We start from the raw sequence: 15,989 nt of genomic DNA, 5'->3' as shown, positions 1-15,989 counted from the left end.
GCGCAGCTGGGCGTCGGGAGCTCGGGCTGGACTGGGCTCCCGCGGCGGGTGTCCGCGCTGGCAGCCGGGGGAGGGGGCTTGTCCGTGAGAAACAGCCCCAGGAAATTCCCAGGGCAAGGTCGTTTTCGGGGAACAAAGTCCTCCCGCCCCCTCCCCACGCCTGGAGCCGGACCAAAAGTCTTGCAGCGGTGAGAGGTGCCGCACTCCGGGAGCTGGAGAGAGGAGTCTGGGATGGAGAAACTTTAAGAAGTAAATGCCCAAACCAGCTCCTTGAACGTCCCACAAAAGAATGAGAAAACCCAGAGGGAGGTGAACCACTAAAATTACTTTGCAAGCAATGTCCGGCACCATCAGCAACTCCTACTGGACTCCCAGGAGTTTGCAATTGTTCTTAACCCCTTTGGAAGCTCCCTCCAGATGCAAGCCCAACAGATGATGCTCTTGCTATAGGGGAAAGACACAACTTAGTTTCACGAGTTTTACTCAGAAACCGTTTCCCCAGCTTCTCGAGCTCTTTGTACGTATTTGTATACGCAATTTAGAACTAACCGTCTATTCAAGTTGTTAGATGGAGATCCATGCTCCACCCCACCCTCAGCCACACCCTGGATTTTAATACTTCTGGAACTGTGCCTGCAGGTACCGGGAAGAGCTAAACAACTTCACCTGCTGAAGACTGACTAGTGATGGAGAACGGTCCTCCTGCTTCCCGCTTTTGTTTCCACTTCCCCTATTAATGTCGAGTGCACTCCGTTCAGAAACAGCAAACCAGAGAAACTGCCTCGCTAGCAAATTAATGGGCTCAAAAAGTAAACGTCAAGAAGGCGTAGATTAAAATACCTTTTCCTGATAAAAGACTAAGTCCGCGGTCTCATCGTCCTGTCAAACTGTCTCAAACGCTTGGAAAGGGAACCCACAAGGCAGATAACCTTTTGTTCATTAACATAACTGGGAAACAAGATAGGAGGCCTCAAGAAAGGGGTGGAACTCAGGAAGGAGTGAAAGCAGCAAAATTTAGTCAGATGCCAAAGGCTTGGCAGAAAAAAAAAATTGGGAAAACCACTACAATGTTTTTAACTAGTCATCATGGAGAAATTGATGCCTTCAGTCTCGTCTCTCTACTCTCCAATTAATTTTACTCATGGATGTTCCAGATAGTTCACTTGAAAGCAATATGAATGTCCGGGGAGGAGGGAGTTTATGTAATATGGTGTTGAAAATATATAGGAAAATGTTTTTAATAAAATAAGGAATGGCTTGTTAGGGCACAAAACTGCGGAACTAGATCTGCAGCTGTAAAATTACGAGCTTCTTTATTTTTAAATGTTCAGAGAAAAAGACTAGAGGGAAATACAACAAAATTTTAAGAAGCTGCCTGGGTCTTGAAATCACGGGATTTCAAAGTTATATAGTACTTGAGACTAATGTTCAAACATTGGCCAGCCAGCCAACAATCCCTCTTCCACATTAAAAATCTTGGCTGAGCCAAAATCCAACTTTTTTTGTTTTGTTTTTGTTTTCCTTCTATTCTTTATTTTCTACGAACTCGAGAACTTTACACCATCACCTAGAATTGCATCCAGCATTTCAGTTTCTCTGTACATGCCATTACATTCACGATGATAGACACTGGAAAGCGCAGATACTGACTGAACTACGGGCAAGATTTTCAGAAGTTTCTTTGGTATTTTTTAAAAATATGTCTAAATAAATCTTGAGTTTTTTAAGAGCAGGGACTTCAAATTCTTTTCATTGTCCACAAATTCACGATAGCTTGAGACAGAGAAAATGGAAAACATGCTGGTGTCAGACCAACAAAATGTCAAAGAAACAGCGAACCTGTTCAATGGAGAAATCTCAGGGGCCAGGTACAGTGGCTCATGCCTATAATCCCAGCACTCTGGGAGGCTCAGGCAGGAGGATTGCTTGAGCCCAGGAGGTGGAGGCTGCAGTGAGCTGTGTTTACACCACTGCACTCCAGCCTGGACGACAAAGTGAAACTATCTCAGAAAAAACAAAAAAAAACAAATCTCAATGGGAAAATCCCCACTTTAAAAATGTACTTACTTATTTCCCCCACCTTATCCCCCAAAAGATTTATGACAATGTATATAGATGCATAAACTGTGAGATAGCATACATTATAAGTGACACAAAACAAGAAAAAAAAAGTGGGTGGTGGTTGGGAGGCTTAGAGGGGTCAGTAGAGATGATTTTTGAGTAGAGATTTAAAATGGAACTGGGACTCAAACTAAGAATTGTATCTTATGATCTTTGTACATGCTCCAGTAAGCTACAAAAAATTGTGGCTTCCTAAACATGCCTTTCTAGAACCTAAAATATCTATGCCCTTTCTGAATATTCCCTTTCCTTCAGACAAAATTGTTAAAGCTGACTGTCATGGCTCAGAAACTCTTTTAATACAGATGGTCCCTGACTTAATGATTTTTTTTTAGTTTACGATGGTGTGAAAGCTATATGCATTCAGTAGACACCATACTTTGAATACCCCAGGACTATTCTGTTTTTCACTTTCAGTACAGTATTCAATAAATTATATGAGACAGTCAACAGTTTACTATAACATGGGCTTCATATTGGATCATTTTGCCCAACCGGAGGCTAATGTAAATATTCTGAGTACATTTAAGATAGGCTAGGCTAAGCTGTGATGTTTGGTATGTTAGGTATATGCAATGCATTTTTGACTTACAATATTTTCAATTTACAGAAGGTAACCACATCGTAAGTTGTGGAGCATCTGTGCTTGGTTTCCACATTCTAGTTATTTTCCCACTTTACAGTAACAGTTACTTTCTAAACAGTCCCGCCACAGCACCGACTACTCTAACTACCATGCTTTCCTGAATCCACTTCTCTGACTGTTCTTTACATTTAGTGACAGAGAGTGGGGGCGGAGAATTTTAATATTGTAAATGACTGCCTCATTTCTTAACATTTGAAATCGCTTAAGTATGGCTTTATAAGACACTTCACTATTTTTAGAAAGTTAGCAGTATATGTTTGAGCAATTAATGCACAGGAAGGAAGGACCCTGAGTTAAATAGGAAGGCAAGGACCCTGAGTTAAATACCAGTGGAAGAATAATTAGATGAGGATGGGTGCAGCTGGTCCCTTCAGACCTTCTTTTTGAGTATTTCAAGCTGTTGCTTGCTTTGAAAATTAAAGAGGAGTCAGCCTCACCTCTCTGAAACTGGGATTTTTTTTTTCCAGTTTATCAAGAGAGGCTTTTAAGTGCATTTCTTAAATATTTACTTCTACCTAAGATTTAGAATGTATTCAAATGTAGAATCTTATCTGAAATCCCCTGCTAGAACCACTAGGACAATGCAATGCTTGTGGTACTTACATCATACTAAAAAGTAGCCGGGTACGCCAGTGTTTGGAAGAACAGCCCAAGCATTGAAAGCAGTAATATCCAAATAAGGTACCAAGCACTGGACTTAGATTTAGAGCAAGCGATGCCTCACAGATCTGCTGTCAAATGCAGCCCTCGGGCTTGGTAATGCTCAGGTTGACTTTAGCTTTTTCTCTCTGCCTTCTTACACTGTGTTTTATATTTCTAAAAGGTCAATTCAAAATATAACCACTGAGTTTGAAGAAGGAGAGAGGATGGGGATAGGAGAAAATAAGAGAGGCTTTATACGAGTGTGAATGTGTAAGGTGGGGCTTGAAAATGTGACATGAGGCCAGCAAGATGAAATGTAATGAATTATTGTCAAATCCAGGTGGGTAGAATTCTCTCTTTGTCTTGGAGATTGCCAAAAATGGCACACACCAATAAAGCTACTGAAGAGGTAGAAATCCAGGGGCATAGAATGTGATCTAAAAGGGAAGGGAGGTTGCAAAAGCCACTTCTTTGATAGAAATGGGCAGTCACCGTAATTAGCAAGAAAAGGACTGGCAAACAGAAACAAGGAAAATTTGCTAGGAATATGGCTGTTTTTACAGACCAAAGGAGAGCTCTGACGTAACAATGAAATCTTTAAAGGGAAAGAAATGCTTACATTTACTACTCTGGTTACAGTAAGTTATATGTAGAAAACCATGCTTGGGGATACTTTTATTCCCCCCCCCCCCGACTTAAGTTTGAACACCTGGACATCTTGTGAAATAGTCTTAACCTCAACAAAAGTATCAAATGTTCACATACACAAACACAGTAACTTGTGTGTCTAGCACATTGTAGGGCACTGAGACAGGCATGTAAATATATAACACATGTCAAAAATTCTTAAGGAACGTCTATCTAATGCAGGAGGCTTATATTTAAAACAGCAGAAAGGACAGCCACATACAAAAGAGATTAGACCCCTACTTCACAACATATATGCAAATTAAAAATAGAGCATAGGCTTATATGTAAGGTCTAAAACTATAAAATTCCTAGAAGAAAACATAGGACTAAACCTTTATGATCTTGGATTAGGCCACGGTTTTTTAGATAAGACATCTAGGCATAAGCAACAAAGGAAAAAATAAAGTTAAATTGGATTTTATCAAAATTTAAAATAGTTATATTTCAAAGAACAGCAACAAAAATGTGAAAAAGCAACTTATAGAATGGGATGACTATTTGCAAATCATCTATGTTTTCAGTGACTTGTATCAAAAATAAAGAGCTATTACAATTCAACAATAACATCAGACAGTTCAAAAAATATGAACAGACAGTTGTCCAAAGAAGACATACAAATGGTCACACAGAATATTCTCAACATCATTTATCAGCAGGGAAATGCAAATTAAGGTACAATGAGATAATACTTCACATCCTACTAGAAGGACTGTAATAAAAAAAAGATGGGCCAGGCGCGGTGGCTCACGCCTGTAATCCAAGCACTTTGGAGGCCAAGGCGGGTGGATCACCTGACGTTGGGAGTTCAAGACCAGCCTGACCAACATGGTGAAACCCCTTCTTAAAAAAAAAAAAAAAAAAAAGATGACAAAAACAAGTGTTGGCTAGAATGCGGAACAACTGCAACCCCTATACGTTGCTGGTGGGAAAGCAAACGATAAGTTGCTTTGAAAAACAGTTTGGCAGTGCCTCAACAAATTAAACACTGAGTTACCATATATATAGTTACTATATATAGTTATAGTATATATAGTTAGCATATACATAGTTACCATGGTCTGAATGTTTGTGTCCTCCCAAAATTCATATGTTGAAATCTTAACTCCCAAGGTGATGATATTAAGAGATGGGGAAGGCCTGGCACAGTGGCTCATGCCTATAATTTCAGCACTTCGGGAGGCCTAGGTGGGAGGATGGCTTGAGCCCAGGAGTTTGAGACTAGCCTGGGCAACATGGTGAGATCATGTCTCTGCAAAAATAAAAGTAAAAAATTACCTGGACATGAAAGTGGGCACCTGTAGTCCTAGCTACTCAGGAGGCTGAGGTGGGAGGATCGCTGGGGCTTAGGATTTTTTCTTTTTTCCTTTTTTTTTTTTTAAGGCAGACTCTCACTCTGTCACCTGGACTGGAGTGCAGTGGTGCAATCTTGGCTTTCTGCAGCCTCCGCCTCCTGGGCTCAAGTGATTCTCTTACCTCAGCCTCCCAAGTAGCTGGGACTACAGGCACATGCCACCATGGCTGGCTAATTTTTGTATTTTTAGTAAAGACAAGGTTTCACCATGTTGCCCAGGCTAGTCTTGAACCCCTGACCTCAAGTGATCTGCCTGTCTCAGCCTCCCAAAGTGCTGGGATTGTAGGCGTGAGCCACGGCACCTGGCCGAATCCAGGAGTTTGAGGCTGCACTGAGCAGTGATCATGCCACTGAACTCCAGCCTGGGTGAGAGTGAGGCCCTAAAAACAGATTTAAAATTTTTTTGTTGTTGTTTTTATTTGACTCTAAAAACAAACAAAAAATTTTTAAAAATTAAAAACAGAGGTTAGGCCTTTTGATTAGATCATTAATCTCTTTAACAAGGGGGTAGCACCCTTATAAAAGAGGCCTAAAGGTGCTCATTTGCCCCTTCCATTCCGTTAGGACACAGCTAGAAGGTGCCAGCTATGAACTAGAAAGCAGCCCTCACTAGACACAAATCTGCCGGACTCTTGATCTTGGATTTGCCAGCCTCCAGAAATGTGGGAAGAAGACTTCTATTGTTTATAAGCTACCCAGTTTGTGGTATTTGGTTGCAGCAGCACAAAACAGATTAAGACGCCACATAATCCACCAGTTCTACTATTAGGTATATACACAAGAGAATTGAAAACATATGCCACATAAAAACTTGAACATACATGAATATTTATAATGTCTAAAACATGAAAACAACCCAAATGTCTTTCAAGTAGTGAATAAAGAAAATTCACTGTATATATATATATATATATATATATATATACAATGAAATATTGTTTGGCCAGGTGTGGTGGCTCACACTTGGAGCAATCCCAGCACTTTGGGAGGCCTAGGTGGGAGGATCACCTGAGGTCAGGAGTTCGAGACCAGCCTGACCAAAAGGTGAAACTACATCTCTAATAAAAATACACAAGGCCGGGCGCAGTGGCTCAAGCCTATAATCCCAGCACTTTGGGAGGCCGAGGCGGGTGGATCACGAGGTCAAGAGATCAAGACCATCCTGGTCAACACGGTGAAACCCCGTCTCTACTAAAAATACAAAAATTAGCTGGGCATGGTGGCGCGTGCCTGTAATCCCAGCTACTCAGGAGGCTGAGGCAGGAGAATTGCCTGAACCCAGGAGGCGGAGGTTGCGGTGAGCCGAGATCGCGCCATTGCACTCCAGCCTGGGTAACAAGAGTGAAACTCCGTCCCAAAAAAAAATAAATAAATAAAAATAAAAATACACAATTAGCTGGGCTTGATGTCGCATGCCTGTAATCCTACCTACTGAGGAGGCTGAGATAGGAGAATCCCTTGAATCCAGGAGGCGGAGGTTGCAGTGAGCTGAGATTGCACCTTTGCATTCTGTCATGGGCAACAAGAGTGAAACTCCATCTTCAAAGAAAGAAAGGAGGGAGGGAGGGAAAGAAGGAAAGGAAGGAAGGAAGAGAGAGAAAGGAAAGAAGGAAGGAAAGAAAGGATGGAAGGAAGAAAGAGAGAGAGAAGAAAAGAAAGGAGGGAGGGGGGAAGAGAAGAAGATTATTTAGCCTAAGAAAAGAATTAAGTACCAATACATGCCACAAAATGGATAAACTTGAAATCATGCTAAGTGAATTATACCAAATACAAAAAGTCAAGAATTATATGATTCCACTCACCTAAAATATCCAGAATAGGCAAAACCATAGAGATAGAAAGTAGATTAACGGTTATTGGGAACTGCGGGCAGCGGGGAGGGTGGTGAGGAAAGAATGGGAAATACTACTAATAGGTGTAATGTTTATTTTGAGGGTGATAAAAATGCTCTGAAATTAGATACTGGTGATGTTTGCACAACTCTATGAATGTACTATTAACCAGGGGTCCCCAACTCCTGAACCACCTGGCTAATACAAAAATTAGCCAGGCGTGGTGGCACATACCTGTAATCCCAGCTACTTTGGAGTATGAGGCAGTAGAATCGCTTGAACCTGGGAGGCGGAGGTTGCAGTGAGCCAAGATCACACCATTGCACTCCAGCCTGGTTGACAGAGCAAGACTCCATCTGAAAAAAAAAAAAAAAGTTGGTATGTGCTAGTAATATTATGAAGCAATGTTCAAATAAGATTAATCTGGTAAAAACATGCATGATGGTTTGAAAGAGCTAGGGACTAGAATCTGAAAGGTTGGTTTGGAATCTGTTCATAACTTAGATGTAAGAAAAAAACCTTTCTCTGTCAAGGTAAATAAAAGAGGGTAGAGCATGCAGGGGATTTCAAAAATAGTATTAATAAAAACTTTCTGAGCATTTTTGATGTTCCAGGTGCTATGCAAGGCACTTTAAATTTTCCTTACAATAACCCTTAGTTTTAATTACTATCCTTGATTAATGTCAGTTCACTGATGGCAAGATTGGTTATCTGGTTACACAACTTGTCCTAAGCCACACAGCTGGTATGTGGAAGAACTGGGACTAAAACCTAGGTCTAAAAAAAGGAGATCATAAATGCTTCCAAGTTTTTCTGTTGAGGAGACTGGAAGAACAGTTGGAACTCCCAGACAGGGAAATGGAAGTTTGAAAGAGATGATTTCAGGGAGCCAGGTAAAGATGAAGAGTTTTTAAAAAGAAATATTGAAATTGGGGTGGAAGCATCATATTCAGTGGAAATGTTTAGAGGGCAATCAGATAAACAAGGCTGGCAGTCTTGTGAGAGGGTCAGATCATACAGAGAAGTCATTAATATAGAGGTGAGCCCTAATGGATGGCCCAGAGTCCCCAAATGAGGCACCCCTTGGGTCACTGTTCCCCAAAGGCAGAAGCAGAAAGAAGAGTTATCTAGGGTAATAGAGAAGAAAGGATCAGAGCTGAGAAAATAATCAGATTAGTTAGGCAAGCCAAAAAAAAAAGAAAGAAAGAAAGAAAGAAACTATTTTAAGAAATAAGAAAGAAAGGTTGGTCAACAGTATCAAATGACGCAGAAAAGTTCAGGAAAATAGTGACTGGCAAAAGTTCCTCTTAACCTTGCGGAGGACAATTCTAGAGCTGACTGGAAACAGATTTCCAAGAGTTAAAGAAGAAAAAGGGAGGTTTGCCAGGGAAAGGAAAGCAAGAAATAAGATAGTAATTTGGAGGTGCAGCAGACAAGGACACTTTTCAAAGCAAAGGAGACCTAAGCGTGAGTAAAGACTATGGAAAATGTAAGGGGGATTTTGGTTGATTCGTGGTTATCAGGAAGAACAAAGGAAAAAAAAAAGAAAATATAAGAAGGAAATATTTGTTTAAAAGATTCCTCACCGGGATAATTCTAAAGATTCAGGAGGAAATAGGAGAAGCCCTTGCCGAGCCAGAAGAAATACACATCAATTTTCAAGGATAGGATTGGCTTGTTGGAAGGCTATAACCATTTTATAAAAGTAGAAAGACACAAGAGGCTAGAGTAAGTCGGTCACAAACATATTTAAACAAATACTGTCAATATTAGTCAACGAGAGGGTGGGGTTGCTTGGGTTATTGTGTTGATCGGATGGAAGCCCTTCCCAGGTCAGATCTGGGCCAGGATGTAAGAAAGGAAGGATGTGATTGAGCGATTATTTCAGTACAACTGGGGCGGAGAGTCAGAGGCTGTAGGGAAACCAGTGGTGACAGCACAGAGGTGAATTTACCAGCCTAGCGGTGCTGCTGCCACTTGTGATTCACTGGAAATCCACAGGCCAAGAGGCCAGTCCTCACAGCTGTCTTCATCCTACAACACTTGATCAGTGTTTCCTATAAACACGCTAGGCTTCTCCCTGATTTTTAATGTTAGTTACTGCCTAGCTGGTTCCTCCTACTTTTGGGTGGCAGGTAAACTGCTGACTCCCAAATCCATTCTAAGAAATGTTCTCTACCCTTTGTCCTTTATAAGACAATGTCCTCTTTAAATGCATAAACCCTCTATTCTTTCCCAGGAGCTGCAATTCCACTAAAAGAGCCAAACCAAAAAGTCATCTACAATTTCAATTGCCCTAGGGCCAACTCCGTCCACCTTGGAAGGACAGAAGTGCATTTTATCTGCTAGCTCTTAAGAGGGTGCTCTCAGGTAACAGAGAACAGAACAGCAGCTGAACATTGCCATCTGGTGCTTGGGAGGTGTCACTGTAAACCTTTCCTCTCCCTTGAACTAAATTCAAGAAATAATTCATTTAGAATTTAGGCCTGGTCCAGTGGCTCTCAAGCCTGTAATCCCAGCACTTTGAGAGGCCAGGGCGGGTGGATCACTGGCATCCAGGAATTTGAGATCAGCCTGGCCAACATGGTAAGAACCCATCTCCACCAAAAATATGAAAAATTAGCTGGGCATGGTGTTGTGCCCCTGTAGTCCCAGCTACTCGAGAGGTTGAGGTGGGAGGATCACTTGAGCCTAGGAGGTGAAAGCTGCAGTGAGTTATGACTGTGTTACTGAGCTGTAGCCTGGACAACAGGGTGAGACTCTGTCTCAAAAAAAAAAAAAAAAAAAAAGAAAAGGAAGAATTTAGGCTGGGTGTGGTAGCTCATGCCTCTATCCCAGTGCTTTGGTTTGGGAGGTCAAGGATCACTTGAGGCCAGGAGTTCAGATAGGCCTGGGCAACAGAGCAAGACCCTATCTTTAAAATAAAGCAAAGCAAATACAAGAAATTCGTAAGCAAATGAAGAAAGCGTCCCTACACCTATGAAAATATACACTATTGACCAGGGGTGGTGGCTCAGGCCTGTAATCCCAGCACTTTGGGAATCCAAGTCAGGTGAATTGCTTGAGCCCAGGAGTTCAAGACCAGCCTAGGCAACATGAGGAGACCCCCTCTCTACAAAAGATTTTTAAAACTTAGCTGGGCATGGTAGCATCCACCTGTTGTCCTAGCTACTTGGGATGCTGCAGTGGGAGAGTCGTTTGAGTCTGAGAGGTCGAGGCTGCAGTGAGCTATAATCATGCCACTGTATTCCAGCCTAGGTGACAGAGCTGTCTCAAAAAAAAAAAAAAAGGTAACTGTTTATTTTTAGGTTCCATATCATTTCCATCACCTTATAAACAGACTCTACTATCTCCCGTTTAAATACATAAAGAAACAAGTCTCTCTTGATCACGTATCTCCCCACATTTTTACTTCTGTGGTTACCTTAAACACAAAACCACTCAAATGAAAGGCTATGTGTAATATCTCTACTTTCTCGATTTTCTATTACTTTAAAACTCACCCCCAAATTTGCATTGAAGAAAACATGTCACCTCAAAATATGCTTCTTTTTTTTCACATCTGCATTGTAGCTGAATCAAGACTGGTTCTTTGACATAAAAATTAGTTTTCAGCTGAAGGCAATTAAGATGCAGCAGAGAAAAAGCTCTCTCTGTCCAACCTCCTTTTCTGCCTAAATACAGGATATAAATTCTCCCTTACTGGAGACCACTCTAGACTCTTATAAGCCCAGATATGGTACCGGAGGAATCTGCAAACAAATTTTATTCTGTTCATTTCCTCCAATATATTTACCTTTCCTTAGAAGTCTAAAATTGCTTTTCTTTGTCCATTCTCTACAAATGTATTATTGTTTGTTCAAGATGCTGTATATGCTGTATAAGCCATTGATTTGAGTTACTTTTCACTGAGATTTCTCCCAGGTGATGTGTGCTGTAGGTATGAATAAACCTGTTTGTTTTTTTGTTAATCTTTTGTTAAAGGTATCCCAACTAAGAACTACGAGGGATTGAGGGAAAATTATTTTTCCTCTCCAATACCTCTGTTTCTATCACTCCACTGAATCAGTTTTTAAATATCACCAGTAATTGTTATGTTGCAAAATAAATGGTGCCCTTTCCATCCTCTGCTTCAAATTCTCAGTCCCTTGCCCACTCTCCCTCTCTAAATAAACACACACTCCTCTTGGAGTCCGGACATTGCATCTCTGAGCTTTTCCTCTACCTCTCTTTGTTTTTCAGTCTTCCTCACTGGCTCCTCCTCTAGCTGATCTCTGAAGTCAGCATGCTATAGAGCTCTGTCCAGCACCTCTTTTCTTCTCTATGTACATTCTCTCTCCAGCTGATCTCCCTGTACCTTGAGGCTTAAAATACTATCTCTCTGTTGATGATTTCCAAACCTCTAGCCCAGACCTGTCCTTGAAACTCTGGACCTATAGATCCATGTTTAGTAGGCATTTCAAACTAAAATGTGCAATGTGAAACTGTGGACTTTTCCTGATATCTACTTCTGCCTCACTATTTTTCATCTCATCAGATGATATCAGCATTCAACCCATTTGCTCAACTTACAAACTAGGACTCAGCCTTGATTTTCCACTTTCGTTTACTGTCCATCTGCAATGACTAATTTAGCACTACATCCTGTTGGTCTGTCACTAAAACAGATCCCAAATTGATTCGCTTCTCTCCATCCCCACCCTAGTCTTAGCTACTGTCTTCTCACTTATATTATTTATTCAGTAGCCTCCTAAGTGGCCTCTCTGATCGTTCCCCCTCCAATCCATTTTTCTACACGGCAGCCAGAGTGATTCTTTAAATCTGTAAATCACAACATTTATGCTTCTCTTAGTAACATCGATAGCTTTCCATCACACTTAGAATAGAATCCAAACTCCTTAAAATGGCTTGAAAGTCCTCACGGGATCCAGCCCATCTACCTTGCTGACCTCTTGCTCACTGTATCCAGTCATTCAGGACTCCTTACTTTTTCATCTTAGCACATACCATTCCCTCTGCCTCCAGGCTTTTCCCTGCCTCTTCCTGTGGCTTTTTATTTCCCAGCCCCAGTGTCATCTCTCAGCAAGGCTTTTCCTAGCCAGGCAGTGTGTAGTAAGTAGCCTTTACCACGCTGCATCCCCACCGCCTCATTATTTTCTATTTCCTCATTTGTTTTTTTTCCTCTTATAAAACATATCAAGACTTCAACATTATCACATTTGTTTGTTACCTTATGGTATCATTTGGATTTCTGTCCTCACCCAAATCTCATCTCAAATTGTAATCCCCTCGTGTCAAGGGAGGGGAAGTGATTGGCTCATGGGGGCAGTTCCTCCATGCTGTTCTCATGATGGGGAAAGAGTTTTCATGAGATCTGATGGTTTTATAAGTGTCTGCTTGCACTTGCTTGTACTCACTCTCTCTCCTGCCTCCATGTGAAGAAGGCTGTTTTTGCTTAACTTCTGCCTTGATTGTACATTTCCTGAGGCCTCCCCAGCCATGTGGAAATGTGAGTCAATTGAAGCTCTTTTCTTTATTAATTACCCAGTCTCAAGTATTTCTTTATAGCAGTGTGAAATGGACTAATACAGCTTATTTGTCTCCATCCCAGACAGCCTTCCTTTCCACCATTATGGGAACTCCTTGAAAGGCGAGACTTTCCAGTTCCATGCACACTGACACAATTCCAGCTCTGTGGGCACAATTCATGTCATGATCATGTGAATGGAAGTCCCTGAGGCTCCCAGCCTTGGTCTACTTTGTTCACAGTCATACCCTAAAAGCACCAAGCACAGTACCTGCTACCTGACTGATACTCAACAAAAATTTGATAAATGAATGAAAGGGTGCATGTCTTGGATTCTACGCCACTAAGAACTTAAACTCTGGAAGACTATTACAACCAAGAGCATCAGTATGACATATAAATATTGATGTGCTTCTCAGGTCCACATGCTTATTTTGTAGTGTGCCTCTGATCTTTGAGCTGTAACCAAGCATATAAATGTGTGTAGATCCTGTCTTCATCTTCCTCGTAGACACTGTCCTTCAATTTTGTCTATTATCTTTGCTTAGTCAACCCTGGTCCTTTGCAACCTAGCCTCACTCCTCATTCTCCCATGACTTCATCTCCTATTTTCCATTGAAATTGAAGCCATCAAGGAATAACTACCTTGATTTACTCTACCAAAGCTTCAGACCTGTCAAAATGCACACAAATGGTCTATCCTCCTCTCCTGCCATTAGGCAGAAGAGGTGTTCACGTTCTTTCAAAGATTAATCCATCTGTGCCCGCATCGCATTTCCTCCTACTGTCAATAGATTCTCCAGTGTTTTCTCCTGCATTTTAAATTCTCTCCTTGACCCAGAGGATTCTTATATGCATGTAAATGTGCCCAAGTCTTTCCTATCATTTGAGAGGCTAGAGAAGAGATCAGAAAGCCCTCCTTAGACTTCACTATCTCCTTTGCTGTTGTTCTCCCCTTCATAGTCAAACTTCTCCAAAACATTTTAAGCATTGTCTATACTCACTGCCTTCATTTCCTCGCCACTGTCTTACTGTTTTTAATTTTTGTGGGTACATAGTAGGTGTATATATTTATGTGGTACATGAGATATTTTGATATAGGCATGCGGTGCATAATGATAACATCATGGAAAATGAGGTATCCGTCTCCTCAAGCATTTATCCTTTGTGTTACAAACAATCCAATTATATTCTTTTAGCTATTTTTAAATGTACAATTAAATTATTATTGACCTTAGTCATGCTGTTGTGCTGTCAGATAGTAGGTCTTATTCATTCATCCTTTTTTTTTTTTTTTTTAGATGGGGTCTCACTCTGTTGCCCAGGCTGAAGGGCAGTGGAATGATCCTGGCTCACTGCAACCTCTGCCTCTGGGGCTCAAGCCATCCTGTCACCTAAGCCTCTAGAGTAGCTGGGACTGCAGGTGTGCACCATCATGCCTGGCTAATTATTCTGTATTTTTTTGTAGAGATACGGTTTTACCATGTTGCCCAGGTTGGTCTTGAACCCCTGAGCTCAAGTAATCCACCCATCTTGGCTTCCCAAAGTGCTGAGATTACGGGTGTAAGCCACTGATCCTGGCCTTCTTCATTGTTTCTATTTTTTGTGTGTCTATTAACTATCTCTACCTCCCCTGTCACCACCCCCTGCACCAACCCCAGACACTACCCTTCCCAATCTCTGAATAACAAACCTTCTATTCTCTGTGTCCATGAGTTCAATTGCTTTGATTTTTATAACCCACAGGTAAGTGAGAACATGCAATGTTTGTTTTTCTGTCTCTGGCTTATTTTACTTAACATAATGACCTCCAGTTCCATTCATGTTATTGCAAATGGCAGGATCTCGTTCTCTTTTTTTATGGCTGAACATTACTTCATTGTGCATATGTACCACATTTTCTTTATCCATGCATCTGTTGATGGACACTTAAGTTGTTCCCAAATCTTGGTTATTGTGAATAGTGCTGAAACAAACACAGGACTCTGCAGACATTTACTCAATACTGATCGCCTTTTTTTTTGGGTATAGAACCAGCAGTGGGATTACTGGATTACATGGTAGCTCTATTTTTACTTTTTTGAGGAACTTCCAAACTGTTCTCCATAGTGGTTGTACTAATTTACATTCCCAGTCAGAGTGTACGAGGGTTACCTTTTCTCCACATTTCACCAGCATTTGTTATTGCTTATCTTTTGCATATAAGCCATTTAACTGGCTTTTTTTCAAGAAAGTTTTTAATTTTCTTAATTTCTTCATTGACCCATTGGTCATCCGGGAGCACAGTTTAATTTTCAAGTGTTTGCATAGTTTACCAGATTCCTCTTGTTACTGATTTCTAGTTTTGTTCCTTTTGCTTAGCTTGACATTATTTTAATTTTTTGAATGTTTTAAGACTTGCTTTTGTTTTTGAGATGCTGTCTCACTCACCCACGCCAGAGTGCAGTGGCATGATCTCGGTTCACTGCAACCTCTGCCTCCTGGGTTCAAGCGATTCTCCTGCCTCAGTCTCCCAAGTACCTGGGATTACAGGCATGCACCACCATGCCCAGCTAATTTTTTGTATTTTTAGTAGAGATGGGGTTTCACCATGTTGGCCAGACTGGTCTTGAACTCCTGACCTCAAGTAATCGCCTGTTTTGGCCTCCCAAAGTACTGGGATTACAGGAGTGAGCCACCACACTGAGCCCAAGACTTGTTTTTCCATCTATTGTATGTCTATCCTTGAGAATGATTAATGTGCTGAGGAAAACAATGCGTATTCTGTAGCCATTGGATGAAATGCTCTGTAAATATCTATTTGATCCATTTGGTCTATAGTGCAGGTTAAGTCTGATGTTTCCTTTGTTGATTTTCTGCTGGGTGATCCATCCAATGCTGAAACTGGGGTGTTGAAGTCCAGCTATTATTGTATTGGGGTCTATCTCTCTTTTTAGCTCTGATAATATTTCCTTGATATATGTGAGTAGTGTTGGGTGCATAGATATTTACAATTGTCATATTCTCTTGCTGAATTGACCTCTTTATTGTTATATAGTGACATCATTTGTCTCTTCATATAGTTTTTGTTTTGAAATCTATTTTGTCTGATATAACTATAGGTACTCCTGTTCTTTTTGGTTTCCATTGGCATGGAATATTTTTTTCACTTTCTTCATTAGTCTATGTGTGCCTTTATAG

General features: G+C 41.0%; 1 protein-coding gene across 2 annotated transcripts in view; it reads right to left on the bottom strand.

Moving 5' to 3' along the window:
* FERMT2 (fermitin family member 2) overlaps positions 1-15,989 on the bottom strand; it is a 140,454-nt gene that overhangs the window by 89,447 nt on the left and 35,018 nt on the right. The window lies entirely within an intron of this gene.

The sequence above is a fragment of the Cebus imitator genome, unplaced genomic scaffold (genome assembly GCF_001604975.1).
Source record: "Cebus imitator isolate Cc_AM_T3 unplaced genomic scaffold, Cebus_imitator-1.0 Scaffold472, whole genome shotgun sequence".
Classification (NCBI taxonomy): Eukaryota; Metazoa; Chordata; class Mammalia; order Primates; family Cebidae; genus Cebus; species Cebus imitator.
Note: the sequence above shows the minus strand (reverse complement) of the source record. Positions and strands in the feature narration are given on the sequence as shown.